Source organism: Petaurus breviceps, unplaced genomic scaffold (assembly GCF_028583685.1).
Source record: "Petaurus breviceps papuanus isolate PSGF00001 unplaced genomic scaffold, PetGlider_PUasm1.0 90775, whole genome shotgun sequence".
NCBI lineage: Eukaryota > Metazoa > Chordata > Mammalia > Diprotodontia > Petauridae > Petaurus > Petaurus breviceps.
In genome coordinates, this window is record NW_027187342.1 from 9,620,528 (window position 1) to 9,636,627 (window position 16,100).

At 40.0% G+C, this 16,100-nt stretch overlaps 1 protein-coding gene across 4 annotated transcripts in view; it reads left to right on the forward strand.

The window, feature by feature from the left end:
• Positions 1 to 16,100, forward strand: part of LOC138146855 (uncharacterized) — a 105,178-nt gene that overhangs the window by 55,363 nt on the left and 33,715 nt on the right. The window contains exon 1 of one of the 4 annotated variants that reach the window (XM_069068972.1): positions 8,115 to 8,399. The exons of 1 other annotated variant lie outside the window; for it this stretch is intronic. The gene's annotated coding sequence lies outside the window, so the exon portion shown is untranslated. Of the gene's footprint in view, positions 1 to 8,114; positions 8,400 to 16,100 lie in introns of those variants that run through there. 2 more of the 4 variants (XM_069068974.1, XM_069068975.1) reach the window with 2 other exon arrangements.

The following is a 16,100-nucleotide window of genomic DNA, read 5'->3' on the forward strand; positions in this document are numbered from 1 at the left end:
CCTTCTAATTATTCAGTAATTTTCTCCTCTTTGAGGTGTATTGAAAGTCCATCCCCTAGTGCCTTCAGCATTGTTTCACTCTCTGCACAGAATTTTTCTCTATATATGTGCTTCATCTGTTGAAGGTTTTAAAATTTTTTTAATTTTTTTTTTTTAGTATTTTCCTATTTTTTTCATGTAACACAATGGAGACTGTGATGTTAAAATTCAGCTGTAGTAGCTACAGAGCTACTGATGAAAACAAAGAATCATTACTGAAAATGTGTAAATATCTTGTCCATTTTTATCTGTTGGTTACCTGTCTTCCCATTTCATTCTTAAATGCTTTTGGAGTGATTTGGCTTAACTGGGTCTCATCAAGCTTTATACAAGCTTGATTTTCTCTCCTCTCTTTGATTTTTTGTGAGGTAATAAAATACATAATTTACATTATCCTCCTTCCAGATACCCTTGTCCTGGATGTCTTCTTCTCTGGATTTAGATGGCAATGCTTTCTATGAGTTCTCCTATCTGTCTGAATAATCCTCTAACCGTGACTGTACACCAAAGCTCTGTCCTGGATTCTCTCTTCTCTCTGTCTCTATCTCTCTTTGTCTGTCTCTGTCTCTTTCTCTCCCTCTCCCTTATCCCCCCCTCTCCTTAGTAGCCTCATTAGTTCCAAGGGGTTTTTGTCATCTCTATTCAGATGGTTCCCAAGACTATATTTTACCCTGAACTCTCTCCTGAGCTCTAATCTTGCATCATCAATTGTCTATTGGATTTTCCAGACTGGATATTCTATCGGTATCTCAAGCTCAATATGTCCAAAACAGAACTTTTTCCTATTATCTTTCCCTCCAAACCCAACCTTTTTCCAAACTTCCTTATTTTTGTTGAGGGTGCTATTGCTTTTCTAGTCACCTAAGTTCCAGCCTTCAAGTCATCCTCAACTTCCCCTATCCCAAATATCCAATCAATTGCCGTGTTGCTGATCCTATTTCCCCAACCTCTCTTGCATTTGTTTTTTTTCTTTCAGCTCTCATGACCACCACCCTAGTTCAAGTTTTTGTCACTTGGACAATGATCTTTCTCTTTCTATCTCTCTCTTTTTTTTTTTTTTTTTGCTTTTTGGAGTGCAGTTGGGGTTAAGTGACTTGCCCAAAGTCACATGGCTAGTAAGTGTGTCAAGTGTCTGAGGTTGGCTTTGAACTCAGGTCCTTTTGACTCCAGGGCTGGTGCTCTATTTACTATGCCACCTAGCCACTCCAGACAATGATCTATTAATTAGCTTTCTTGACCCAAGAGACTCTTTATTACAATCTATTTTCTACATAGCTGCCACAGAGACATTCCTAAGGTATAAATCTGACCATGTACAAAAACACCAGGTCCTATTACCTCTAAAATTAAGTACAAACTCCTCTGTTTAGCATTTATATGTCCTTACAAGCTAGATGCAATATAGGTTCCCAGCCTTATAATCCATTACTTCCCTTCAAAAACTCCGTGGTGCCTCAGAACTGGCCTTTGTGATGCACCTCACACGCAATATTCATTTCCCATTTCTATGCCTTTACATAAGTGGTACCCCATGCTTGGAAGTTACTTCCTCCTCGCCTTTTTGTCTTAGAATCCCTCGTTTCCTTTTAAGTTCAACTCAGGCATTGTGTCCTATATTATGTATTTTATTACATTATTATTAATTACATTTTTATTTATTTAATTTTTATTAATTATTACATATTATGTCCCTAACTATGCTAGCTATCATCGGTTTTTCCCCAAAATTACTTTGCATTTACTTTGTATGTATTTTGCATATACTTATATATGTGCGTGTTGTTTTATTTGATAAAATGTAAGTTCCTTGAGAGCAGGCCCTATTTCATTTTTTCTTTGTATACCCAATGACAAAAATTGTACCTAGCATAAGTAGGCACTTAATAAATGCTGGTTAATTGTGTTTTCTCTGTAAGATTTTACAAATGAGTTTATATTTTCCACTGGAATTGGCATTGGTTTCTCCACTTGGCAAGGAGATTAAGTGTTTGCTGGCTAAAACTCAGCTGGACTCTTGGCTTCCTTGTTGTGGTGATGGATTTATCAGTTAAAATTCCTTAGTAAATGGTGATAGGCTATACAAATGTTTATTGCCTTATCCAATTCCCTTATTTCAGGTTCAATAGTTTTTTAAAAACTAGATGGGATTGGAGGTGTTTTAAATCCATGCTTCTATTTTGGTGTTGACTCTGTTATTACAAGTCAAGGGAGTGACTGATAAAGACATCTGATTTGGAAGTCAGTCCCATATTATCAACCAGTTGTTTGCTGACTTTTAAGATTTAGTCAATTTCTTTTTTTTTTTTTGTGATGTTATTTGGTGTCTACCACATCCAGTGCCTCCTGATTCTCTTCTGAAAGAAAGTTATGATATGTAGGAATAAGGATTCTGTTTGGTCTATGGGCTTTGGACCCCTTTTATTTCTTGAAACAAAGCCAGAGTTCCAACTTAAATTTTACTCTGTTCTGTTATGTCTCCCCTTGCACTGAAGTCATCCGAGTTAAGCATTACAAAAAAAAAATTCTGTGAATAGACAAATAGGATATAAGGGAAGAATTGTATAGGAAAGGAGAAGTGTCCTACCATCTAATCATATAAAATAAAAGATGCAGAAAAATTTAATTGTAGAAGAGGAGGATTAAGGATTTAAGGGACATGGGCACATACTGCCAAAGTTTGTCTAGTCAATACAGTTAGTAAGTATATCCAGCCCTCACTGTAAAGTTGCCAACTTCTTCCTGTCTCATGCCATTAATTCATCTGTCTATTTTAACCTAATTTCTATAAAACTAACAAACCTTGCAAAGGCGTTTGACGTAATATGACATTTCTGTGGAATCAATGAACAATAATCAATTGAAAAGACTATGAGAGAACTACATGTACTTAGCAAGAACATATGAAACTAAAGGGAAAAGGCCATAGAGACCTACAGGAGTCCATGAGGGAGTTGGGGTCTGTGTGAGTGAGCCACATGGGTGCTGGCAAATTAGTGGAAAGTGTGGTTCCTATAGAGGAGACCAGATGCATGGAAACTTAAACTCTTTAGCTGTCCCTGCACTCTGAACTTTCATCCTTCCCCAAGAACAGAAATTTAATCTTCCTAAGTATCCCACTTAAGAAAATTCATGTAAGGGCATCAAGAGAGAAACTTTTTAATTTAAAACCAATTCACAAGGGTTGCTTTTTACATGTCCTTTTACTCTGGAGATAAGTGTTTGCTCACAATCATTAGAAATGAACCTTGGTTTAATAAAGACATCTGATTTTGAAATCAGTCTCATATTGTCAACCAGTTGGAGTCAAAAGACTTGAGTTCAAATCCTCATTCATCCATTTACTCCTTCTCTGACTATGGACAAATAACAAGCTTTCTGGGCCTCAGTTTCCTTATCTGTAAAATGAGGGAATTGGACTAAATAATCTCTGTAGTCCCTGAGAGGGTGAGAAGCAAAGAAACTGGAAGTTTGAATGTTATATACCGTCTGCCAATGAAAGATCGATATGCAATGAAGACAAATGACTTCTGTAACGATCATGGAAGCCCTGAGGGGAAAATACACTTTGATCTAGTAACACTCTTTTGGGAAGATTCCTGGTTTAAGGCCAATGATTCCTTCTGCTGTTTTCCCATTTCATTAAGTAGTAATGGTTAGTTCAATAAATCAACAAGCATTTATTAAACTCCTACTATCTGCTGGCATTGTGTTAGGGTTTAGGGATCCACAGACAAAAAAAAAAGGAATGGTCCTTGCTTTCCCAATGTATATTCCATCAGGGAAGACAGCATGCACTTAAATCAAAACACGATGTTGTTCAATTGTTTTCAGTCATGTCTGACTCTTCGTGACCCCATTTGGGGTTTTCTTGGCAAAGATATGGAGTGTTTTGTTATTTCCTTCTCCAGCTCATCTCAAGATGAGGAAACTGAGGCAGAGTTGAGTGACTTGCCCAGGGTCATACAACTAGTATGTGTCTGAAGTCAGATTTGAACTCAGGAAGATGAGTATTTCTGACTCCAGGCCCAGCACTCTATCCATTGCACCACCTAGCTGTCCCACATCAAACTATACCAAAGTACAAAATAAGTATGAGGTTAAGGGCAGAAGGGCAGTAGAATTGAGGGGCTGGGGAATCAGGAAAGGCTTTAAACAGAGGGTTGTACCTGACCTGACTTTTGGAGAAAGCAGAGGATGCTAAGAAGAAGAGGGGAGGGGACAATATTTTAGTCATGAGGGGTGGCCAGTGCAGAGGTATAGATATGGGAGGTGGAGCCATGTGGGAGTAAAAGCAGAAAGGTCAGTTAGATTGGAACACAGAGTGAGTGTAGGAAGGAAGATAAGAAGTAATAAGCCTAGAAAAGAATGTAGAATCAGGTTGTAGAGGAGGTTGGATGTGAGATTGTAATAGTAATGGAATTTAAAGATCCCCCTGTATTGGCTTGGTTTTTGGATTGATTGTGTTAAAACCCAGAGCTTGTGAATCCCACTTGTGGGATGGACTTGTTGATGTGAAAAGAGAGGGCTGAACTGGGAGGACCTGGTGACGTAAATTTAGAGAGACACAAGAAAAGAGAGAAGAAGAATTTTTTGGAAGCAGCATCTTGGAGGCAGAGAAAGACGGAGAGGATTGCTGAGGGCCAGTTTGAATTGCCCAGGACGTTTGAGAGCTGCCACCCAGAGCTGCCAAAGACTGAGGAGACATGGCTGTAATGCTGGTACTTTGTGTGTCTGTTTTGATGTTGTTTTGCCAGATTTGTCCACTGGTGAAGGCCAATGCTGTTGTTGCAGAGGTCCTGGAACCTTGCTGTTGGTTCAGAAGCCCTGAAGAAGGATTTTCTTGTTGTATGTTTACAGAAATCTTAGAAGAGGGTTTTGCTAATGTTTTCAGGGGTCCTAGGACTGTTCTGCAGACAGAGAATGAATTAATGAAGACATTGCCAACTTATCTTGTGGCCTTGCTAAGCTTTGTCTCCCCAGGAACAAAGATTGCTGAGAACTTGCCTTGGGTCAAGATGAAGAAAAGACCTCTCTTTGGGTATTAAATGCTGTGCTTAAGCTTGTTGTAACTCTGGGGGAGATTCAAAAGTTCCCCACCCTTGGCTCAGAGATGTAGAATTGACTGGATATGTGGATATGTGGGATGAGCAACATCAAGATTCTAGGATGATGCCAAGCCTGGGAGATTGGAAGAATGACTAAGTTAGGTAAAAGACTTTTTTGGGGAAATATAATGAATTCTGTTTTGGACATGGTATAAGATGCCTCTGTAATAATCAAAAACAGCATGGGGATTTCCAGTGACTGGGGTTGGGAAACTGATTTCTGCAGCATGCTCAGATGACCTTTTGCTTTTCTTTTAAAATTATCTTTGGGTCAGGATCATAGCCTTAGAGTGGGAAAGGACTTTATAGATCATATAATCCAGAGATTTTTAACTTAGGGTCCATAGACGGCTTTTGGAAAGTCCATAAATTTAGATGGGTGGGGGGAACCATTACATCTTCATTTCAATATAATTAGCTTCCTTTGTAAACCATACAATTTATTTTATGCATTTAAAAACATGACTCCAAGGACTTCACAGACTTTATCAGACTGCTGAAAGGTACCATGACACACAAAAAATTAAGAACCCCTGAATTCTAATTCAAACCACTCATTTTTTGTTCTTGTTCTAAGAATGTCCATTTCACCACATTTCTCATCCCAATAACTCACATTGACATGATGCTTTAAGGTTTACAAATCTAATGGGTACTGAATATTTTTCTTTCCAGTGCTAGGGAACATTTGAGAACTTGGTTTTCCTTGCCTCTATTTTTACCTCAGATGTCACAGGAAGCATCCCCATATGATTTGAATAACTCTGAGTAGTTGGTCTGGAAGGACCTTTATGACTTGAGAGATCATTGGAGAGAAATTAGGGTGTTTTGTAAAGCTTTTGGTGGGAAGTGCTGATGTAGATAGGAAACATAGCACTTGATGCTGATTAGGCTATGAAATCAACATGTCATGTTCCAATTCATTATCAGTTCTAGACATCAGCTCAGAAATGAAAAGGGTAGGGTGTATTCCTGACTCTTGGGTGAACATTTCACATGAGATCAGCAGTTGGTAGGAACCAAAATTTAAGGGAATACTTGAGAGTGGAGACTCTCTGGTCTAGAGCTACATTTGAACTGCAACATGGAGAGAAGACTTGTGTCTCTAGCAATAATGGGGAAATTGAAATATCCCCATTTTGCCACACTGAGATGAGAAACCCACAATTCAGAGCCTGTTCTCTGGAAAAGGGCTAGAAATGCCACTTCCTACAGGAACTGCAGAAGACAGTACATGCTAAGGAGCCCTAAGAAGCAATGGCTGCTGGAGTTATCACTTAATGTTGTGTGATTATAAATGAATGAATCTGTACAGATCTCTGGGGAAGAGCTGCTCTTTGAATAGGGTTGATATTTTCCATGAGCTCTAATATGAACTCTTATTTCTTTCCTTTATCCTGTATGTATAAACTTTTCCTTCCTTGAGCTTTGTGAACTGTATGCTTGGAAGGGGGATTTGGTGACAACATACTAGGTAATGTCATATAATAAAGTTCCCAGATTTTCTATTTGGGGACAGGGAACCAGTGAGATGAGAAATCCTCCTAAACATACCCAGGTTTTTTGTGTCTTGTAGGACACCAAAGTTATCCAACTGAGGTCAAAAAGCATTTATTAAATGACTACGCTGTGCAAGGCACTGTGTTTAAGTGTTGAGGATACAAAGAAAGGGGGAAAAGTCCCTGCTTTCAAGAAGCTCACAGTCTAACATACAAACAACTATGTACAAATAAGATATATACAGGATAAATTTCGGATAATCTCAGAGAGAAGGCACTAAGATTAAAGAGGATTAGGAAGGGCTTTTTATAGAAGGCAGGATATTAGCTGAGACTTTCTCCACAGCAACATTGAAATGTATTAAGTGCAAGTAGGCTATCTTCATTTTACAGTGATTTTTCTAATTCTCACATGTGTACTAAATGTCAGTTGGGATTTGAACACAGATCTCTTCACTCCACATTCAGTACTTCATCCCCTACCAAATGACCTCCCTTTAATTAAGTCAAAGTGAGTCATTCTTTCATTGGATTAAGTTCCTTTTAACCTGAACCGGTCTCCACATCTGCTGTAGAAAGTGGGGTACAACTGTGCTCTGGTCTCATCTCATCACATTTTAAAGTTATTTTGGAACTAAATCATAAAGGTTGTGGAAATCTCCTTTGGAGGTTTTTCAAACAACAACTAAAAACCAGAATGGCTTAAGTATGTCTGTGATCAAGAACAGGGGAAAAAGACTAGAAAACCTACCAAGGTCTCTCTTTGGGTTCAGATTCAGTGAGAGAATAAAAAGAGGAAAGGAGAGGAAAAAAGGAAAAGAGGAAATAAAAAGACAGGACACATGGGTGCCAAAGGTTTCTATTAAAATTTTCCGCATCAGCAAATTCAGGCATCTTGCTTCCTGGCCTGGATCCCAGTGCAGTTGGGGCATTGAGAAGCCGCCTTTGACAGATGTGCCAGGAATACAGCGCTGCAGTAAAGGATTTAGGGAGGGAAGGAGGCCACATCCCTGAGTCACTGGAGGGAGTAGAGGAGAAACAGCCCTGGTGTTGTATCTTGTGGCTTTACACAACTCAGCTTAAAAACAAGAAAACAAGCTTCCTGGAGAATGGGAGGGATTTGGCAGGCCCCCTTAACTTCAGGAACATTATGTTCCTTCCAGAATGTCTTGAATAACGGAAGTGGAAGGATTTGGGGGAGGGGAGAAGCAGAGTGACTGGAAGCATTTTTTTCCCTGTTAAAGGAGTTCAGCCTGGAAATTAACATGCAAGAAATTCAGGATGATTTATGCACACCTAAGACATCATCCTTTATGTAAATGACTCTTCCCAATCCTCTTAATTACAATTACTCCCAAAAGTTGTTTGTTTCCAAAGAAAAGAATGCCACAGGATTATCAGATGGTCTCGCCTTTGGAATGCTCTGCAAGAATATTAAGGAAAAATCAACCACGCCTCTTAGGAAAAGGGAATCTAGGCTCTGGCCCTGGCCCCAAATTAGGGATCCAGAGTTCTCTGGAACAGAGTTTCCTTTCAGTCTGTCAGAGGCTATCCCCTGAAAGGAATCTCACAGAGGTTGTTTTGAGGAGCATCATGGGAGTTTCCTAAGAGATGGGTTGGAGGGAGGCAGTGACGCTAAATTCTCTGTGTCTGCCCAAGAGGCACAGCTCTTGGTAATTCTGAGTAACCAGGGAAGAGGAAGCTGAACCAAAGCTGGTGTTTAACATAGTTCTATAGGAGGAGAAAAGAGAACAATGTAAGTAACTTTTTTTTTTTTTAATTAATTGCTGGAAGATTTGCAGAGGAGGAGGAGGAAGACTTCTATTAATGATTAACCAGGAAAAGAGCTAAAATCATTATGGGCCAGCCAAGACTGAGGGGAAGAAACCAGGAAGAACATTTCCTAAAGATGCCTCCACTCCCCACCCCCACTTCCTCCAGTCTGAAGCCACCATTCTCCCTTCACCATCCCCAGGGAGACAAAGGTCTTGGGAGGAGCCTAGAAATTGTGGGCTCTCAGGGCCACTGATCAGATCACTCCAAAGTGGATTCAGAGTTTCAGGTATCCAAGGACTGAGAGAGTTCCACCACCCTATTTGTCATGAGCTGTAGACCCGCCCAGCTAGAACTAGCACAAGGAGAAGGCTAGGGGTAGGGCAGGCTGGCATTAGAAAGATAATAGCATCATAGAATAGAGCTGGAAGAAATCCTAAAGGCCAACCCCTCTGGTTTTACAAATGAGGAAACTGAGATACAGAGGGGTCACATAGCTAGTTGGTGTCTGAGGTAGTATTTGAGCTCCGTTCTTCTTCCTAGTGTTTCTGGCAAGTGAAGGATTTCTGGGACATATAGCTCAGAGGTGGAAGGGGCTAAATCAGACTCTGAGATACCAAAATTTAAAAACCTGGTGGGGAGGGTGGCTTGGTGGAGCAGTGAATAGAGCACTGGCCCTGGAATCAGGAGGACCTGGATTCAAATCCTGCCTCAGACACTTAACACTTACTAGCCTTGTGACCTTGGGCAGTCACTTAACCCCAATTGCCTTGCCCTGTCCTCCCCCCTCCAAAAAGCGAAAAACAAAAGAAAAGAAAAAATGGGTGGGGAGAGAGTATCTTCTATATTTGGGGGATCCATGTTTTTGAACCAGGAACCTTGAGTAAGCAGCCTCCAAAGCATGGAGGACAGTTTCTTTCCTCTTGGCTCATTTCCCATGACCAGCTGGGTTTTTGCTTGTTTGGGAAGGACAGGACTGGGTAATTTTCTTTAATAGTTCTGGGTGCAAGGTTATGAGAAGCTAAGGTGGGAATCTAGGCACCATTTCAAAGCCCAGGATGGGACACTCATCCTTGTGTCCCAGGCCAGAGTTGCATAAGAAAATATGACTAAATCCCAGGGAAGTTCAAATAGCCCAGAACCCTTTAAATATTACCTAGATGAGACAATAGAAGAGCATTAAAAATACACTCCGCATACATGTATACACACAGACATGCACAAATAGACACAAACACATAGACACACTCACTCACACACACACACACACACTGTTCAACCTCATCAAATAGAAAAAGTGGACATAAATTAGTTTAGCCTACAACCTTGAAACAGAAGGTTTACTATATTGCATAAAGGAGGGGTGGGGAACCTGTAGCCTTGAGTTCATGTTAGGCCTTCTAGGTCCTCAGGTGCAGCCCTTTGATGGAACCCAAACTTTACAGAACAAATCTAGTCAAAGGGAGGATCCACTCTTGAGGACCTAGAGGGCCACATTTGGCCTCGAGGCTGCAGGGTCCCCATTATGCTTAAATTAATTATATATATAATTATAAATTAATGATAATATGCTTAAAGCATTGAGGGGGTATGTCTAAAATAGGCAGAAGACAGGAATGTCAGGGTTGGCATTTTCTGTTGTTGGTGAAGGTCCTCACTCTCTGTTGTCTCTCAGGGCCCTTGGAACATCTGCCCTAGGCTCTTGGAATGTCTTGATATTCAACCAGGTTGTGTGTGCCAGATTCTTCTGAACAAGGGGAAATAGGAGTCCTGGAGTGTCAGTCTCCTTGGTCAGCTGACTGGAACCACTGTTAGGCCACAAGTGGGGATTTCAGAGATTAGTGCCATCTTGGGTGAAGTGACCAGGAGCAGATAAGTGTCTTTTTCTCCCCCCAATTTATTTATTTATTTATTTTTAGTTTTCAACATTCATTTCCACGAAATTTTGAGTTACAAATGTTCTCCCTGCTTTCCCCTCCCGTCTTTCCCCTACCCTCTGCCCCAAGATAGCGAGCCTACTGAATATCCCTTCTCCCAGTCTGTTCTCTCTTATATCCTCCCCCATCCCCCCTAACTTTCTAGTAGGGCAAGATGGATTTCTATACCCCAGTGCAGATAAGTGTCAAACTAGCAGTAGCCATTCTCTGAAGAAGTTCAGTGTACCTATCCTTTTTTTCCTTCTGTCCTCTCTCTCTTTGATTACTGAAACATTGAGAAAAGCAGGCAGATAGAAGAAAAAGGAGTACTTAGGTGGTATAGGGGATAGAGTCCCAGGAAGACATGAGTTCAGTCTGGCCTCAGACATGAAGTAGCTATGTGACCCTGGGCAAGTCACTTAACCCCGTTTGCTTCTGTTTCCTCATCTGTAAAATGAGCTGGAGAAGGAAATGGCAAGCTACTCCAGTATCTTTGCCAGGAAAACCCCAAATGGGATCATGGATAGTCAGAAATGACCGAAGAACAATACCAGAGAGAGAGAGCGATCAAATGAGATAATATTTGTAAAGTACTTAGCACAGTGCCTGGAGCCTAATAGGCACTTAATAAATGCTTGTTCCCTTCTCCCTTTATTAGATGATGGTTCCATAGCAGAGATTTAGTTAAGTGAATAATTAAGCATTAATTAAGGACCTAATGTGTGCAAAGCAGATATATATATATATATATGTATTTACTTCATCTCAGTTGGCCTTATAAATCAAGTACTGCTCCATTTGCTTTATTAAAAAATTTTCTTTTTAATTAAGAGAGATTTATTTTCTCTTCCTCCCTTCTCTCCTGCCCCATTGGGGGAAAAAAGGAAAAACAAAATCCTTCTAACAAATATTCAAATTGTCAAGAAAAACAGATTCCTGCATTAACCCTGTCCAAAAAACATGTCTCATTCTGCACCCCAAGTCCATCATCTCTCTGCTAGAAGGTAGGTAGAATGCTCCATCAGGAGTCCTATGAAATGTAGTAGGTCATTATGCTGATCAGCACCCCAGCCCATTTAAGTATTAGCTACCTGCACCCCAATTCAAAGCCAAAATGCAAGGACTTTCTGAACCAGAGACAACTGACTCACAGGGAACATTGGTCACACTTTTAGGGACCCTCAGTGTTTAGAGCACGAGTTTTACAAGGTAATAAATTGGTTGGCATTGGAGTTACTGGGGAGTGGTACAGGTTTTAAATGGTCTCTTCCTTGTGTGCCTGACACAGAAGACCTTTACTGGTCTGGAATAAACTTAGTAATTTCATGGATGTTTGTTAATGACCCTTGGACTGACACAGGATTTGTTCAGCCATCTCCCTAGAGAGATTGTTTACACACTAACTCATCTCATTGGCACTTCTTGGTGAATAAGTAGGATACCTTTGCCCTGGATTCTGGTTTGTAGACTTTGGTATTTACCTGGGAACTACGAATCAGGGTAGGACACTTACATATTCTTCCCATATGTCCCAGGCCAGGGTTGCATAAGGGAACATGAATAAATTTCAGGGAAGTTCAAACCTCCCAGAACCCTTCGAATATTACCTAGATGAGACAATAGACAGAACGTTAAAAAATGTATGCCATATATATGCACACACACAGACATATACACTCTTCAACCTCATCAAATGAAAAAAATAAAAGACATGAATGAATTTAGCCTAGAGCCTAGAAACAGAAGGTTTATTATATTGCTTAAAGCAGTGTTGATGATTAGAGAAATCAGAAGTCATGGAAAAGATTTTTTTTAAAAAACATTTAAAATTTTTTTTCCTGAAATTTACAGCGGAAAATCAAAACACAATACTTACATACATTTAAATCGTGGTTTTATAGAATTTTATATGTGAAACAATCACATATTTGTGACATATGAACTGGGTCAAATGTTCTACGACTTTCAAATACTAAGCCCATGATAGCCTAATGAACTAATTTTAGCTGCTGTATATTTTTCCAGTTCTCTGTCTTGATACTGTTTATATATGAGAGCATTATTCTTGTATTATTTGGGGGAAAGCACATTATTTTGTTAAGATTTTTTATTTCATTTAGTGCTCGTCAGCCTCCATACCTTTGATTTTAACTAGAAATTTAAATTTTAAAATAAAATTGATACCATTTTATGTACTCTAAAATGTAGAACATTTATAATTTTGCAAATCTTACTGCCTAAAAGTACAATAGAGTAATTTAATGGTTTGTTTTTATATATTTCAATCTTCAGCTATAAATTTAATACTTCAAAACATAAAGATTTTGTAATTTCAGCCATGTAAGGTACTCCTCTGGCCAGAGTAGATCACACCTACTCTGTAACTCAGAAGATGGTCTGTAGGGGTTGCTATGAACAAAAAATGCCCCCTTTGGCCAATCTGGCAATGAATCTCTCCTAACTTAGTTTGGTCTTTAGACAAAAGACATGCAGGCTATCTAAGTGGGCCAATACTCAGAGTTTTCCAGTATCGTACAAAATGTCAGAGCTAAGAAGCTGGTATAGTGGATAGAGCCTTAGACACGGAGTCAAAAGATTGTTGCTGAATTATTTTCAGTCCTGTCCTACTCTTCATGAACCCATTTGGGATTTTCTTGGCACAGATATGAGAGTGGTTTGCTATCTCCTTCTCTAGCTCCTTTTACAGATAAGGTAACTGAGGCAAACAGGGTTAAGTGCACCATGGTCTTATAGCTAGTAAGTGTCTGAGGTCAGATTTGAACTCAGATCCTCCTGACTCCAGGGCCAGTACTCTATCCACTGAGTTCGAATCTGGCCTCAGACACTTACTAGCTGTGTGTTGCTGGGCAAATCACCTCTTTCAGCCTCAGTTTCCTCCTCTGTACAATGAAAATAACAAAAGTGCCTATTTCCTCTTCGGGGTGGTTGTGAGGATCAAGTGAGATATCTGCAGAGCATTTTGCAAACCTTCAGATGCTACATGAATGCTGCCTCTTACTCCCATCACTGCTCTCTGGTTGTGTGGTCTTCAAGAACCCAGAGGGTTACCTCCATGCCCCAATGACAGATAAATAGTGGGGTGATTTTTGTTTGGTTATATTTTGGAGTAAGTAGCCTCTAAAGTCTCTTCCACATCTGATATTCTGTGAAATTAATATAAATATAAGAATGTTAAATATTTATAAAGAGAATAACATGCCTGTTTTCCATTTTTTAAATGCTTATTAAAAAAATTCAACATTTTAAAAAAATATTACTAATGCTAAAGAAAGTCCTCTTATTGCCCAGGGGCCCCAGAAGGCTTTAATCTTTGTCTGGCCTGAGTTATTAGCTGAATGGCTGAGCTAATAGAAATGTAAATCCTTCTATTTTATTTATATATCTAGATAATAAATAGCTCCCTGAGCTGGAGAAGTCAGTCAAAAAGGGCACAATGCCTAGCAGAAAGCCTGCACACAAGGCAAATATTTAAGGTCAAAATGTGCAATTGGTAACATCACCTTAATATTTTGCAAAAATTCACTCTATGTCCTTCCTGTCACATTTTAGGAAGCATAAGCTGGATGGTTCCAGGTAGAAATTCACTGAGAGGTGGTGTATGATACAATAATTGTGTTCTTGGTCAATGCACATCTTACACAAATTTACTTTATGGAACTTTTCAGGAACTCCTAAACTGCCTGAGACCCTGAGAGGACTCTACCCTGAGGCCCTATGCCCAGTAAGGTTGCTAACCCACCCAACTCTCTTGTGAATGATTAACATACTTCCACTTAGTCATTTTCACTCCAATCCATTGATTCTGAATACCTAACTAACTATTATTATTCAAACCCCATTGTCTGTCCCCAGCTGCTGGCTCCTTTATTCCTACACCCTTCAACTGCACCTCCAAAGCCCCGGGTTCTACTCTAAGGCTTCCTTCTTGGTACATTTTAAGTCACACCTGGCTTTCCTTGTGCCTGGAATGTTCTCTCTCCTCATCTCTACCTCCCATCTTCTTTGGCTTCCTTGGCCTCTCAGAGGATTATTTGAGGTAATCCAGCTTATTAAAGATACTGGAGTTTTGTGGGTTCCCCCACCTTGGACGTCTTCAAGCAGAGTTCCCATAAACTGATTCAGTCCCCTCTGGGATGTAGGTGCTATTATTATCCAAATTGCATAGGTGGAGTACAGGGGCCCTGGTCACGGTGGGTCCAGGGCAGAGAAGAGTGCTTGTGGTCACTCACAGACCAGAGCACAGACCAGGAGAGCGGTAACCACACTTCTCCTTGTATCATGCCACGTTGGAAGAAGTAACGGCTAGCAGACCTCAGAACTAACTCTGAAAAAGATCCCCTGGCAGGAATGAAAGTGTCTCTTGCAGAAGGGTGGAGGAAGAGGAGGCTAGAGACATCGGTTCTGTCTCCCTTGCAGCCCAACACAACTATAGCCCCAGGCCACATGTGATTCCTCTCTCCCTTTGGGGCACCATATCCTTATATGAGGGTGCTCTGTCCATAGGAAGATAATTTTTGGTTGCTTATATTTTGTAAGATATTTTGGGGCTTAAGGGCTAGATTTTTTCCTAAAAGCTGGGGCATAGATACTTGAGCACTGGGCAATCCATCATTATCATTATAATGAGGCCAACTCCTTTTCAGGCCATATTTGTGACAAATAAATCTTTACACCAACTTTTCTATGTAAGTTGTTATTGGCAACTTGGTACCCCTGACCAACACAATCACTGGATCTTGTCATTGCTCTTTGGGACGTGACAGTTTTGATCTTTCAGAGACCGTCATGCTCCATGATTTGCATCACCAGAGGAATATTGATATTATAGAGACCTTTAAAGAAAAATAATGATTTTAAAGGAGTCAGTTGATTCTTTGGACCAGCCCATTGTGTTTTAAATGGAGTTACTTGACCACTCTTTAATTTTGGAAAGGCCACTGCATCCCAGGCCATGGCCAGTCATCCTGACATTTGTCTTGCCACTGGACTTCCAATGACTAAAGGAGGAGAGAGTAAGGCTGTACAACAACAAATCCAATTCACAATCAAGTTAAGACATCACCCGCATAATGTCATTAATCCTCTTTGACAACAAAGGTCAAACAAAAACAACAATTGATTGCACAAAGTGAGGAAATATACTTAGTCTAGGCCAGGGGTGGGGAGCCTATGGACATAGGACTATAGGACACATGTGGTTCTCCAGGCCCTCAACTGCAGCCATTTAACTGAATCCAAACCTCATAGAACAAATCCTCTTAATAAAAGGATTTTATTTTATACATTAAAAATATTATTCTGATACTGGGTTCACAGGCTTTACTAGACAGCCAAAGGAGTCCATAGCATAAGAAAGGTTAAGAACCCCTGGTTTAGAGGCAAAAGGATGGGACCAGAGTTGGGACTAGGGGAGGAAGATGGAAAGTAGGCAGTTAGGGCACAACTACGCCACATAATACAGGAGGAATACTTTTTAATAATAGTTTTTCCTGTAAATGAGCTCTATTCTTAGTAGCAGAAAATTTTGTCCTCCTTGACATGTTTGTTATTTATTTTGTGATATCAAGTTTCATGACAATGAATGGCCAAGAATGAAAGAGGAAGGAGAGAGCCGGCTGGATTCGATTAGAGGAAATTATGTAACATTTTCAATATTCCAGTATGTATTGGCTTGGCATATTTATTGCTGTTTTCCAGTTGTTTCAGTCATGTTTGACTCTTCATGACCCCATTTGGGGTTTTCTTGG